Below are 16,375 nucleotides of genomic sequence, written 5' to 3' on the forward strand. Positions count from 1 at the left end.
CTTTATGCTGTTAGTCACAAGAAAACAGTCATGCTGATTACCATCAGACTTGTAAGTTGTAAAGGGTTCGGTTTAGAGGAAGAATGTAGGATGCCTTACATTAACCAGTAGTGCTCTCTTTGTGTTTAATTCAACAATAAAAGAGAGATTGAATTTTCAAGCCTATTTCTACCACACTAGGGAGACATGATCTCTCTGGAAACTGGTTATTCTTGACACTTTCAGTTCTTAGACATTTCTTCTAGTTTTCTAATTTTTTTCCCCAGCCTTTTCTGTTGGCTTTTTTTTCTTTGCCCTTTTTTTAAAGAAGTTATTGAAGAAGAAGACTTGAAAGCAATCCCCCATTTTTTCAGAGTTTGGACAATCTAAAATTACAGACTATTTGATGTTACAAGCAAATCAACAAAATGTTTTTTAGTCTGATATTTTAAATAAATAGATGAGCAAGACTCACAAACCATTTTACATTAGTCTTACATCCGCACACATATACACATATTACTGTGTAGATTAAGAACATTCTGAGGATCATCTCTTTACAATAAAAGTGCACAAACTTTCTGTCACGCTAATTGAAATTAACACAAAAGTGCAAGAACATAGATTTGTTAGAATATGGGCATGAAATTCAAGCCCAAGTACTAGTGGTAAGTATTTTATATGATCATCTTTACCTTACTACTAAGGGGTTTTTTCATTTTATTCTTTCACTGGAAGTCTATTCTTTCTATGTTCTCTCATAAGGGCTGTCTTTCTCAAAAGCTTCCTTTGTAGACATGTCTTATAGGAAGTAATGCCTTGGGGTCATTAATCTCTTAGTTATGGTTTTAAAGTAAGGCCCATACTACTAAGGTCACAAAAATCTAAAGTTGATAGACGTAAATGGAAGCCCTCACCAGGCTAGGGATGCAAGCAGTCATATGTCTGTGTTTATAGTAAGTTGAAATAGCTCCTTGAAATAGATTTAGTTGAACTAAATAAAATTATGTAGCTATAAAAAATTAAGAAACAAGTAAAAATTTTCAGTAATCACCAAGTGACATGTGTTTGGGCTCTGACTTTATAATTAACATCTAAAAAGAGTACATGATTAACTATTTTGACTATTTTTTTTTTAATAATGACCTCATTTGATTATTGGAAATTTTGCATTTGTTCATAATTAATATAATTAGCCTCAGACACCGAAATAATTTCTGTGGCTCATAATTGATTCCCTGTTCATTCCAGTTATGTCTGTAATTTTTTAAAACTTTACCACAGACATCTGTGAGATAATAGCTGTGTGTTCATTCAAAGGCAGTCTCTCCTAAAGTACAAATCCAAGCTGACTCATTGAAATCACCATATGAATTTACGAAATTATTCTCTTGGAACATAACATTAGGAAATGTCACAGCAAACTAGCTCATTCACACGTTAACTATGCTTACATTTTAGAGATGGGTGAGGAGGCAGTGCTTAGATCCAAATGGGGTTTATATTACCATTTGGTGTTCATTGATGGCAAATCTTTTGAGCTTCTCTAATCAGATTTTGCTACCATATGGAAAGCATCAGTTTTATCCTGTGGTAATCTGACCTTCTTTCACCAAATCTCTAGTGACTATAAGTAGAAACAAGTGTCATCTGTTTTTGGATCCAAAATAGAACAGAGTCAGACTGCACGGCAATTGTTACTGCAAATCTGACAGAGAAAAAAGTTTACTTGAATTTCAATCTACAAAATGTAACAGCTCATATTTCCCAGAATAGAACACTAACTATCTTGGCTGTTGGAAGATTTCTTATGAGGAAAAAAATACTAATCTGCACTGATTCCTTTCCAGGGACAAAATCTGGGCTTACATATAGGTGTGAGAGTCTCACCCAAATGCTTGACAGTTTTCTTCCTGTTTTCCCATATGGGTATTGACAATGTACCATGTATTGCCATGGTCTGATCAGAAGACATTGCAACACCCAGGGTAATAAGGGTAGTAGTATCACTTCTTGGCTGCTCTCACATCTCTCAGCTGAAAGTTTAGGCTCAACCAGATACTAATGAACAGGGAACAAATGTACTGCTGTGAAAGACAGCACTAACAGTTTCAGATTTCTGAGTCACAACAGCATTCTATTAAAACTTTGTTTTTCTTTATAAAGGTGGTAGGAAAAAATGCTATTTTAGAATTTGTTATAACCCATGCAGAAATAGTAACTGAGAAACTACAAGTATAACGTGAGTAGAATAAAAATTACTTAAAAGTGAATAATAATTAATTCTCTAAGGAATTGATGGTATAGGAAAAGAAGAAGACTAAAGATAACACAATTCAAAAAATCCAGCATTGGCAACACAGGGAACTAAGAGACAAGGTGGTTCAGAGAGAGAGAGACTGTAACGTATGCAGGAATGTGAGAGAATTGGTAGTAATGAAAAAGCTGAGATTATACCCATAATGGCAGACTATACCATTCCATATCTAAGATAGGAAGCATATTAAGTAAGCAATACAGGACCAGAAACTCTTCAAGGACATGAAAATAATTTTTAGATAAATTAAAGAAAAATGGAAATATGGGTAGATTTCTAAGAATATACAAAAAGGAGAAAAAAAAATTGGGATAAAAACAGGAAGACTAAGGTGCAAAATGAGTTTCCATTAGCAAAAAACAGAAGAGCCTTAGGAAAAGGAAATTTAAAATAAGGAAAAAAAAAAAGAACCAAGGACACATAGCAAAAATTGAACTAAGTAAAGATAAAGAAAAATGGAACCTTTTTACTTCAAAAAACCCCAAATAAACAGGCTAAACCCCCCTTGCTTTAAACACATATATATGAATTGTTATACAGACCAAAATACAGAAAGAATACACTATACTATAGCTTTTATAAAGTAGAGAGGGAAAATTCAATTTGTACATCGTGGCTAAATTAACCTTTTTACATAAGGAATTAATTTTATTAAATGTCTAGACACCTGGAAAATAATTTTTCAGATGTATGGGATCCGGAGTTGTAATAGGAATAAGCTTAATAACTAAGCTCAAAAAATAAGTTGGGAAAAAAAGAAAAAAAAAAAAAAAAGAACCCACAGCATCACAGTTATGTTAGTCTAACTCAAATTTCTGGCAAGATTCTGTAAAAAAAAATTATTAAGAAATCAATTTATAAGTACCTCAAAGATAATAAGGTGATAAAAAGGGACAGCATGCATTTGTCAGGAACTGATCATGTCAAACTAATATAATTTATTTCTCTGACAGGCTAACAGGACAAGTGAATAAAGAAGAAGCAGTAGGTTTGGTACAGCTTGATTTTATTAAGCTTTTTAGTGCTGCCTTGCATGTCATTCTTATGAGCAAGCTAAGCAAATACAGTTTAGTTATAATTACCCGTTCAGAACTTACCCTGAAGAAGTAGTTAATAATAGTTTACCTGTATCCAAGGTGAGTTGTTTCAAGTGTCATTCCTCGTGGATCTGCCTGTCCTGGACCTAGCAGTCTTATTTTTAATAAGAGTTGGAATGGACAAGACATGTAAATGGATTCGCAGAATCATTTAGGTTGGAAAAGATCTCTGAGATCATCGAGTCCAGCCTATGACTGAACATCACCATGTCAACTAGATCATGGCACTGAGTGCTATGTCCAGTCTTTCCTTAAACACTTCCAGAGATGGTGACTCCATCACCTTCCTGGGCAGCCCATTCCAGTATCTAATCACCTTTTCTGTGAAGAAATTCTTCCTAATCTCCAACCTAAACCTCCCCTGGCACAGTTTGAGGATTTGCCTTCTCATCCTGTCACCTGTTCCCTGAATGAAGAGATTGATCCCCACCTGGTTACAGCTTCCTTTCAGGTAGTTGTAGAGAGTGATGAGGTCTCCCCTGAGCCTCTTTTTCTCCAGGCTAAACAACTCCATCTTCCTCAGTCATTCCTTATAGGACTTGTGCTCCAGACCCTTCATCAGCTTCATTTCCCTTCTCCGGATCTGCTCCAGCACCTCAATGTCCTTCCTGGATTGACTACATTATAGTAGAAAAGATGGCAGTCATTTTCAATGGCAGTTTAACACTATAATGGGATTTTGACAAATTCCTATGAAATTCAACAAATTTAAATTCGTATAATTTCAAGTTTCATTTTACTTTTCGATATGAACAAAACTCATTGTCTCACTGTCTACTATGAGTGAATTTACATTCTGAGAATTTCAATCAGAGAATACAGAGAAATGCAATGGTTATATCAAAACCTGAGGTGCAAACTAAAAATGGGGGCTAACTGACTAGAATATATCTCTCTATATATCTATATATAGATATATAGATATATATATTTTAAAAAGGGCAGACATAGATCTTGACCTTATAATAGATTTGTAACCAACTATGAGTCAGTAACATGAGGCAAAAAAAAAAGGAACTTTTAATTCTGGAATATCTTAAGGGAGTATTTCATGTGTAAGTGTTTATGGTGGTAACAATTCTACTCCCCAAAGCACAGGGGAAACACCAGCTGTAATCGTTCCACTTAACACCACAGACAGTAATCCACAAAAGAGCATTCAGAGAGAAGACCTTTGATCCTCTGTTAATTGGTTGTGTTTGGTTTTTTTCACAGCAGCAATTTATGATGCCACCTTTATGATTTGTAACATGAGTCGATAAATAGATTTAAGAACATCAGTTCTAGTATGACATTTGTAAAAATTTTGGCTAGAAAAATGAGGTACTTTTGCTATAACTGTCTCTAAGATAGAAACCCCTTCTTGCAGTAAGGGTGACTAATTTGTGATTCCATAAACTTATAGTAGGCAGTGAGACAATGCGTTTTGCGTATATTGAAAAGTAAAGCTGCATACAGGCACATGCTAACTTAGAAACACCTTCTAGCTTATGAAGCCAGAGAAAATGAAATATATCTTCTTCTAATTCTTGGTGCTATCATTCATTTTCTCACTTACTAAGTTTCAGATTAAATAGGGGAGTGAGAGTGCTATTGTAGAGCATTACGAAGTTTTAGGGCACAGACATACTTATTTCTCTCCAGCTATTTAAAGGACTGACTGAGCATTTGCATGGTGTTCTTTAAAAGCTAAAATAACTATAATCGATCCATGCATTGAGAGTACTTTGTTATATCTCATTGGCCATGTTGCATTTCTATTCCAATAAAGAAGTTTATAAATTTTCAAGCAATTCTACTGCATTTTAAGAATTAGTCCATCCTGGGAATTGAAGAGCCACTCAACTTCTAGAGCTCAGTTGACAAGGCAAATACAAGGCATGCAGTCATTTGAATGGCTTATTAAATTTCAATCATAACCAATTAGTAAGGACTGTACTGTACCCCTCCCTCATTGGTAAATACTCATTTATTTCCTTGTCTCATTTACTTTCTTTTATGTCCTTATTAATAAGCTTTCTCTCCTGCATAAAGCAACATGTCTGCAAAAGCCGATGAAAGGCAACTATGAAGTTCTTGTAGATTACACACACTGACATTTAAGGTATTGTAAAATTTTATTCACTAGGGCTCTGGCCTTGCACTGTGTTGTATAGCAGAAAGGGTAAAAAACCTACACACTTTCCAGTAAGTACAGGAAGGAAGATGCAGGATGGAGAAAAATACTATAGGGAACAAAATCATGTCTGCTCTCTGGAAAACTTAAAGTTTTGTCCTCGTGCACAACTAGAAAAAGTAAAGGGCATGCATGCTGAGAATTGAAAGAGCAAATGGTAGCTGACATGGAGGAAAAAAAACAGGAAAAAAATTGAGTTTGTTGTTTAAATTGGTAGTCTGTGTTCCACACTGGAGAAAAAATAGTCGCTCCATTTCTTTGAAGATATCTGCTGCTGCATGCTGAGAATAATCATTGCAGTGGTGCTGAAAACTATCCTATAAGAAGGACATGCATTAATTCTGATATCCCTTCTTAACATGATTTGATTCTGGAGCCCACACATGGACTTTGATGTCATTATATTTGCCTTGAGGTCTGGACTCCAAAAACTGCTTCAGATGTAGGTTTCCTCCAAGGCTTGACAGACCCATATAAATAAATGTCTGAGGCATCAAGGTTGTTTGATATCGTACTAGAGGCCTAAGCATATACTTATGTCTGAGTAACTGAATCATGGCCAAATCTTTTCTAGGACTCACTTTTCTAGTGCCAACAAGCAAAAAAGCATAGTTTCCTGGAGGAGGTAAATATATAACACAATAGTTAAAGTGTTTGGACAATGCTTTCAAGTATGTAGTGTGATTATTAGGGCAGTCCTGTGCAGGGCTGGGACTCAGTGATCTTCGTGGGTCCCTTCCAACTCAGTATACTATATGATACATTTTGAATCTCATCAGTTTCTCTAGTTCTGTGGTAAATTAAGTTCTTCTACAAAAGATATTTAGAAAAGTTCTACAAAGGTGGCTATCTTTTGAAAACATGGGTTATTTAGGATAGAATAGAATATTTCAGGATTATGTAAATTTGCCTATTGTCTTCATTGAGGAAATACTCTGTTTTTATGGGAAGGTATTCCATTAAAGTTCCATTCATGTATAATTATTTTAAAAACAAATTCCCTTCAGTTTAAAAAGTTTTTTCTTCTGTGTTTCTGATTTTTAGTGTAAATTACTTTACTTTTTGGCAACACTTACACCACAATATTATATGAGTGGTATAAATAGTATGAACAACAGGGAAATTATGATAAATGTAAGCTTACTGTTCAGCTTAACTAATGTAGAATAAATGTCCATCAGTATCTCACTATAGATAATGACTAATGAGATTTTTATCTTATGCTGCAACTTAATTGCATAGAGTTGTTCTCTTCAAAAGCTTGCTATTTAATGCTGTTACATAGAAAAAAATGAAATAAAAAAGACTATATGTCTAAACAGCCTTCAAGTTATCTGCAATGGTTATAACCATAAAGTTTAAAAAAAACTTAGAAAAGCAAAAAACCCAAGAAGAATCCAAACAAACTAATATTCTACTATATTTTCTGCAGTAATCACTGTTTCATTTAAAAGTATCTTACCCATTCAAGTGTGGTGATATTCTGAGTATTCAACATCTTATTGCCATTTAATTTCACTTGATTCACTTGTTTGACTCCCAATTCTGCTGTCACCTACTACGTACAAGGTACACTTAAAAACTATGAGATTTAATATTTCACTGTTTATAAGACAGTGGGTCTTATGGGTAATAAAAAAAAGGGAAAAAATCTGAGGATATGGGTGTTAGGATCTTTTCAGCTCTCTTCAGCTAATCTTAAACAATAATCTCTATGTCGTGTAATACTGAAACAAAGTCAAACACCACCTGCTGATGCACATGAAAAAATCCTGGACTATTTTGCCTTCTCAGGAAGAAACACTCCAGTAATCTAACTGAAGTTTTCTGTAGTATTAAGAGCTTATTTCTCATGAGCAATATTCATTTGTACATAGAAGACAAGTGTTCCAAAATCTGCATTAATTTTTCAAAGTTGTCTAAGAAAATTAGAAGCCTTCCTCTCTTTTCTAAATGTGGTAATGGAAATTTTTCACTCCAAAATATTTTTCTATGACGAAAGATGGAAGAAGAAAATGGATGCTGGTTCCTTAAAGGTATACAATCTTAAACAGCAGAACCTCAGAACAATCTTGAAGAACAGCTTGTCTGTTTGATGCCGAAAAACCTCAGAATGATTAACTACTCAGACACTTTTTTATCTATAAGCAGCAAGGTATTTGTTTATTCAATGTTAGGGGCAAGCCAGCTCATGCTGGACAAACTTGCTTGACTTGAAAGTGCAAAAGCAAACCATTTTATACACTTTAGATACTTGGTTACATCAGTCAACATACATATTAATAAGCAGACTAGTCTATCGGCAGAGTCTTTCCAGACATGCGCGGTCTTCTACTGTAGGGGTCTTCTCCTCAAGCCTTCATCCCTCTGGTGGTCATCAAGGACCTCTTCAAATTAGGAGACCTGAATTCTTCAAACTTGCAAAATCCTGGCTCTGGACCTTCTATATCTTATTCAAACATCTAGTTTACCTAATTTATTACCTCGTATATACTACTCCTATTCTTTCTATCATAAGGCCTTTGGTCCAGTGAGCAGAACAGAACATGATATTAACCAGTGCTCCTAAAATGTTCTTCTAGCAAAACAGGTAGAGCAAGGACAAGGTATACCAGCTGAATCACTAACTCTTTTTTTTGTGCCTTTTTGCCATCATTGTACCACTTTGTTCTTGCAATGCCCTTCTCTTCCTCTGAAATTCCTGAAAGTCCCTAGTGTATGATTTAGTTGGGAAGAGGGAGGAAAGTGAAATAGATAGCATCACAAAAAAACAACAATTAAAAACTCCTTCAGTAATGGCTTCAGCCTATGAAAAAATGTATGATTTTTTTAATGGTACATCAGCAAGGACATGGCATGGTAGTTTCCGCAGCAGTTTGTGTGAAAGGGCGTGCAGGAAGGGCACTGAAACTCAGCCAGCTTGATCAGAGAGCAATGGTATCAACCTGGCAAAGACCATATCCTGTTTAAACTCTGTATCTGCCATGACTTGACACCACTTCCTAGGCAGAGCTCTGATAAGAACACACTGCCATCCAGGCACTGGGCTGCAGGGTGTGCCCTGCTTGTACACCAGTACTGGATGACAATAGTGAACAGCTCAGTGGAAACTGTGCCCAGGAAGAAGAACTCCTCCACTTAATGAATGGGTAGAAGAAAAGGCTGAGGAGTATCAGTGAGAGAGAGAGCAAGTCTACAGGAATTGCACCCTGCGTTCCCTGAGACAGGCAGAGAGTATGTGTTGTATGGAGGATTCCCTATCCTCTCTCCATCTAGCAGAATGCATTGACTTAAGGACAGGTGAAAAGCAATGGTGATAAGTTTTTGGCTGGCACAGCAGGTACGTCTCCTCTTTTACTACCCCACCTTCCCAGGTGCCCTGATACAGTAGGCATGAGGCTCTGCAAGTGGAACTGGAACAATGAAGGAAATGTCACTGAGGTTAAGTCTGCCTATGCCCCGCATCAAAACTGCTTCTATAAAGAAAAAAAGATGAGTTGTGGTCATAGGACATGCTCTTCTGAGGGGAAAAAGAGGTCCAATTAACCAACCAGACCTATTTCTTAGGGAATTCTGCTGCCTCCCTGGGTAGACCCTGAGGCTCTAATCTTTTAAGATAAGCTATTCTGCCAGGGAACCTTCAGATTTCGCAGGCTAATTACCATTAGCTAGAGTGCTAAAAGTCCCAATCATTTCTTCATAATCATTATGCAACCCACAGCATGAGTAATACACAGTTCTGAGTAAATAAACACATCACTTAAGCTACTGAGTATGACTTAACATCTTCAGCAGTTGACCAGTAGAATATCCATTATCTTTTGCAACAACATCTCAAAAAGATTATTGCACATTTTTGCTAGGAATATTTGCAAATATACCTCAAAATATTTTTTTAAAACTACACTTTTTTCAGTGAAGCAATGTCACAGAATTTGGAAATTATTTTGTAATATAAGGAGAAAAATTATATGTAAGTAATCAGTGTTTTGGTTTTGTTTTCTAAAAGAGAACAAATTAGTTCAAAAGGTAATTTAAACTAATAACTAATTGAATAAATAACTTCAGGAAAAAGCTTTTTAATTACAACTGCTATTCCAGATACAATCCATATTATCATATGAATTGTAAATCATAGAAGATTTTATTCATAATTTTCATAGGATAAAGATTCCTTCTTTTTAGTCTCATTATTAATTCATTATTCAATGGGTGTATTCATTTACTGACTCACTCCCCAGTTCAGATTAAAGTTTCAGAAAGGTCCTACCATTTCAAACACAGTTTTTACCCTTTTTCATAATATTTCACAATTTTTTCAGTATTCCTTTTTTTATTTGGAATTATAGATAAAACATTGAATAAAATTAATTGTGGTAAAATAAGAAGCAATTACTCAGACTGAATTCTTCTCTGATCTGTGATGTAAGGATGAAGAAATGTCACATACTTAAATTGATAGTTAAATGCTGAGCTTATGTTAGTAGAAACTGAATTGATCGATTTGGCCCCATGACTCTACTTAGAGGAGATTAATGTTCTTATCACATGTTACCCTTGAACTTTCCTATGAAAGAAAAAATACCCTACCAATATGAAGTAAAGCAAGGACACAGAGGAATATCATGAAAGAAAAAAAATGAAATAGAGAAAATAAAACAGATGTTTGGAATCTTCACCTTTTTCACTTAATCCACATACTTAATTTTCCCTTGTATGTGAATTACTTGAAATCTCCCCTGCTAGCCAAAAATGTTGTAATATTAATATTTAGTCAATACATAGACTCTTCGTAAGATACCATCTCTCTCATATATACAGAAACAAATCCTAAACCATAGATTGATGTCGATTTCATTATTTTAGAGATATTTTTATTTGTGGGTAATTTTTGTGCTGCATTGGCTCATTGTATAGCTGGAAGCCATCAGAAAACTTCAAACTCCATGTTACACATCCAGAAGACAATATATTCTGTTATTTAGTTGTAACCACAGGATTTCGTTGTGAAAATATCGTTGGTGTGTGAATGGCCTTTTTATTCAAACTCTAGGAAACATTTGGGAAGCTGTCAAAAAGATGGATAAACAAAATTAAATTAAATTTTTACATAGATACTAAATGACTAAGCAAGGAAGAATGCTCTACTCTCCCTAATAGTATTGAGCAATTCGAAAGTCTGGGGTACTATACACTGAGTGCAATGGAGTGAATCATCAGGTTTTCTGAGGTCACCCTAAATCACTGCTCTTTTTTCCACTGCTGAAGATACTGGAGGGGAAAGACCAATAGCCTGTAGGGCACGTAGTAGGGTACTTCTTATGTCCTTAAGCCATAGGTGTCCTCAGAAAACACTAATCAAGCAAAAGCCATTATCTTGGTGGATTGGCTAATCCTGAAAAACCTGACGAGAAAATTATCAGGAGTAACCAGCATGGATTCACCAAAGGAAAGACATGCTTGACCAACTTAAAAAAACTAAAAGCCTTTGACTCTGTGTCTCATAGGATCCTCAACAGGCAAGTTGACGTAGGGGCTAGATGGGCAGACAGTGAGCTGGACTGAAAACTGGCTTAGTAGCTGAGCTCAAAGGGCACAAATTCTAGTTGGAGGCCACTATCTAGCAGTATAGCCCATGAGTTCATCTTCACAGAATCACAGAATAAGCCAAGTTGGAAGGGACCCACAAGAATCATTGAGTCCAACTCCTAGCCCTGCACAAGACCATTACCAAAAATCACAACATATGCCTGCTTATTAATGAGCCAGGTGATGGTGCAGAACTCGCTTCCAGTAAGTCTGTTGATGACATAAAAATGGTTGAACTGGCAGATACTATAGAAGTTTGTGCTGCCACCCAGAGCAACATCAAAAGGCTGGAGAAATGGGCTGATGGGAATCTGATAAAATCACCAAGAGGAAATGTAAAGCCCTGCACCTAGAAAGGAATAATGCTATACACCAATGTATACCGGGTGTTTCCCAGCTGGAAGCCTGCTTTATGGAAAAGACCCTGTAGGTTCTAGCAACCCCCAAGTTGAACAGGAGCCAGCAGATGCTGCAAAGAATGTAAATGGTATCCTGGGATGCATTAGGCAATGTGTTGTCAGCATATCACACATTTTTAGAAATGTCTCAACTTATCTTCCACAACATATGATATGATCTACTTCTTAGAATGGATACTTTTTCTGGTGAAGTGCCAAGCCAGTAGACATTAACAATACTCTTTCTCTCTTTTTTTCCCCTCTTCATATTTAGTGGAAATTTCTTGGGGTTTCTGGTTTACATGGTGATAGACTTTTCTTGTAGGATGTTCATGGAAATGCATTGTGGGCTGAAGTACAGAAATGAGCATCTGTGAACATTCCTGGATTTTTATGACATTACATATCGACTGTGATTGCAAGAAACAGAATTAGAAGAAGATTAAAATAAATGGAAACCCCAGTTCTTCATTCATTTTACTCTCTGTTGAAATACCAAACCTTAATGCAGTATACCAATGGTTTATGAAGGTGGATTAAAGAGAAGCAATATGTCCACATTTTTAGAAGGCCTTAGACACTTGAACTTGTGCTGGGATGCATTTATTTTTCCATGATTGAACAATATATGATTACTGAGGGACCATTTAATGATAAAACTACTTGCTGAAAGAACACATTTTACATTCTAGAAATATCTTCTTTGACTCTAACTGATGATTGTGGATACTATCTCTGAAAAACAAACAAAGAAACAAAAAGCAGGATCACACCACAAAACAAAAAAAAAGATCAGCAGCTTTTTCTTCAGTGGAATCTGGAGGTTTTCCATGTCAAATATTTATTCTTTGCATGTTTAAGACAGAGATAACTATTTCTGAGAGGAGAGTAGCAGTATCTGAAGACAAGAATGAGTTTCAGCTAAGAACAAATTTCTCGTACTTATGTGGTCACTGCTAAAGCTCGTAAAGAACATTGCAACTTACTTCTAAACTTGTATAAATAGTTGAGAGAGAGACGGACAGACACAGCTGTCTGATTTGAAAAACTAAATCAACTAAATTGGTTCCAGTTTGCCCTCAATTTTTCTCTTTTTTCTCCCTGATATAACAGAAATATTCTTTTGATTAAATTAAAATTTCTGTTTTGATATATTTATTAAAACAATTATAATTTGTTTAAAATATTTCAACATGGACATGAATTCATCTCTATTTAGCAATAATAGAACAGAGTATTCAAACTATCCATTTTAGGGGGATAAAAATTCAAAACTTATTGATGAATGTGAGATGAGCCCTAACATTCTCATATTCTAGAGAATGAATTAATACCTCTCACTTACAGAATTACCCAGTTCAGTTTCTGGCAGTCCTCATACCTTAATGCTTCTTTACTCTTCATATTAAATAAAATAATTTAAAAAAAAAAAAAGATTAAAAAAAGAAAAAGAGCAGGAAGAAAGTTCAGAGAGACAAGACTGATATACTTCACAAAACAAATAATTGAAAGTTCAAATACACTTGCTATCTGCAGTGAAAAATAAGAAATAGAAGAAAAAAAATAAAGAAAAATTTATTTACTGGATATATCAATGTCTTGTATTCTCTGTCCTGTAAGTTATATCTCTTCTTTTATTTCACTTGAGAGTCTGCTTTTTTTCCCACTCAGTCTGGGGTTTTGATCTTCAACACCTGGAGGTCTGAGAGGACTTTGAATCTTTACCCCAAATTTAAGCCCTTCTTTCTTAAATAAAAACAAAAATAAAATAAAATTTAAAAAATAGAACCTAGAATACTACTTTTTTAAAAAAAAGAGGAGGATTAAATAGATGTTTTTCACTTTGTTTTCACAGAAAATAAGGAAAAAACCCCTCCTTTGTTTCCAATTGCAATACAAAGATATATTGTAAATCTAAAAAAAATTCATATATCTGAGAGTAGTGTCCATGTAAATTCCTTAAAATTGCCTCCTATGCAATAGCAGCATGTTGCATATGTGGAAAATGATGGTCCATTTTGAAGCTGTTTGACCTATCAGTATCAGAGAAGCATTTGAAAGCAATAAAAACCACTGAAAACCTCTGTGGTATCTTTTTGATATCTCTAGCATGAGCTAGATAGAAATGTTTTCTGTACTGCAATAGGCAAGATGTTGTTGTAATAATAAGCTAGAAGTCAAACACTAACCGAAATAGTGCTCTACTTTCCTTGATTTGGAGCAGTTAGAGAGGAGAAATTAGGAAAACAGTTTTATTGAAAATCTAAGTCAGCTGACATCTCCAGCAATTTTGCAAGTCTATAAATAAAGAGGAGTCAGAAGAATATTTTATACAGTATATGTCAGCAGTGGGCAGTGACAACAACTGGAATGTATTGGAAAGGTAACATTTATACTATAACATTGAAATTTTACACCAAACTACAAATCTATCTATCATAGATAATTCAGGGAGAAAGAAAAGGGAAAAATGTTATGGGTGACAATGATGATTTCCCAAGCACAAAAGATTACCCATTCTAAACCAAAAGTTGCACTCTAGCTTTGATAAAATGTATTAATGTGAAACTAGAGATAAGTAACGTGAGCAGGAAAGAATGCCAAGCAAGCAAAGTCCACACAAAAGCTCACAAACACTAAGAAATGACAGATACTCACTCAATCACCCCTAACATAATAATACTAATTATTTAGAAATAAAATACAAACATCGTGAAACACAACATAAGGATGAGAATTTATTAAGTTATTATGACACATTTGCAAAGACCAGCAATCTTGTAACATAGCAGTTCAATTAGCTTAGAGGAATTTTTCATTCGAACAAAGACCAACATTACAAGAAGAAGATGAATGTGTTACTGACCATAAAGTAAATCAAACATTATCACTTTTAAGGTGGACATCTGTGGTGGGGAAAAAAAGTGTTTTTCCCCCTGGAGTTAAAAGAAATGGTAATCCCCGAGGGGGTGGTGTCACTTGATGTTGACCCAATCAGCACCCCTGCAAAATTTAAACATATCACACCAGACCGGAAAAGAAGGGAGATGATGTAGTTGGAGGAGAAGTGGCCATGTTTTAGGCCACAAGGGGAGAAGGGGCAGGAGCCCCACTGGGGGGCCACAGCCCCCCAGCCCCCCAGATGGGGTTGCAGAAACTCCGAAACAGTGTTAAACTGGACTGAGTTCTGTAGCTAAAAAGCTGGGGAAGTTTCTCCACTGTGAGTGGGCAGTAGAAGACAGAAAAAGTGGTGGTAGAGGCAGTACTGAGTGGAAGGCTATGACTGAAAGCCAAGAAGATAAGAAACAAGCAGCGAAGACAGCATGCAGCTAAGCAGAGAGACACAGAGATGTCTGATGGAGAGAGAGAGAGAGAGGATTAAGCTCAACAAAGACAGTTTTGGGGTAAGAACTGAATCAGCTTCTCCCAAAACCCCTTTGAGACCCCTTTGAGGAGGAGGGGGTGGACTCCTACTTGAGGGGAGTCTTGGAATACAACAGCACCGGAGAAAGAGGAGCTGAGAAGCTCAAGACGTCCTGGAAGTTGGACCGGGATGGTCAGACAGAATGCAGGGGAAGTGGCCTTGCCCCTCTGCTGCTTCTGCCAGGCTGGCAGCTGAGACAGAGCACAGGAGTTCTGGTAGAACGCTTGGAGCAAAAGACTGAACTAAAAGCTGCCCTAAACGTTCTGACTCAGGGGGTAAATCCCCCGAGGAAGGGACTGTCACGAAGAGCCCTGCACTTCATGATGTGACCTGGTGAAGTGAGATTTTGTCCTGACAATCGCAGTCCATGGGAGGGAGACCTTCGCTCAGAGTCGAAGGGTCGAGGGGTGAGAGGAGACCCCCTTGTGTGTAATGGAGAGAGAGATTCAGCTACAGCTCCAGGTACGACTGCTGCATTTCAGGAGAGAGAGACACTGCTGCCCTGAAGGTGGAAAGGATCTTTCCTTCTTCCTTTCTGGACTTTTATTGGAGGGAAAAGAGAATTGATCCAATGTAAATACTGCTTTATTGTACCAGAGATAGTTAGGATTGTGTATATAATGTATTATAATATTTATTTGTGTAATAATTGTAATATAATTCTCTTCCCCCCATATTGAGTCTTATGCTGTGTCTGGAAAATACCTCTCACACTGGGTTGAGTTGTGGGATGGGGGGGGCTTGGACTCAAAAATTGGATTTTGGGGGTTTTCAAACCATGACAATATCCAAGGGAAAAATGAGGTTTGTGAGCCAGTAGTGATAGACAGAATGGGAGGGCGAGGTAGGAGACGGGAAGAAAAAATTAAAAAAGTAAAAAATCAGAACTGGCAGTTATGAATTACATATACGAGTAAATGTATGTGTATGACATATTGTGTCAGTATTGGATGATTTTTATATTAAAATAATTTTTTAAAAATGAAAAGTCTTATCCCCTGTGGCTAACCAAAAGTATATTCACCGCAAAATCCAGGTAACATCACACCTGAAAAACTCTCTGAATATGTCTTTCAAAATCTGAGAAATACAACAATCTAGAAGATTAGTGGAGAAGGCTAAATGTCTCCCATTTCATTGCCACAAGTAGGTCCTCTATGTAAGGTTAGAATGATAATATTCCTCTGGAAATCACTGTGTATTAAAGGACTAGAATGCATATAGTCATCGGTCATTGTAGGAAAAATTTTCATAACTGACACATTTTTGACAGACTTGTCAGCTTGTAAATAAACCCCCAAAAAATTGTTAGTTTGTTAATATTCATTTCTGCTTTTGAAGGAGAGATATTCAAGAGGTGATGGCTGATGCCAAATATGTTTATTTTTTATGCTT

This window comes from Corapipo altera, unplaced genomic scaffold, assembly GCF_003945725.1.
Source record: "Corapipo altera isolate COAL_440 unplaced genomic scaffold, ASM394572v1 0, whole genome shotgun sequence".
Taxonomy (NCBI): Eukaryota; Metazoa; Chordata; class Aves; order Passeriformes; family Pipridae; genus Corapipo; species Corapipo altera.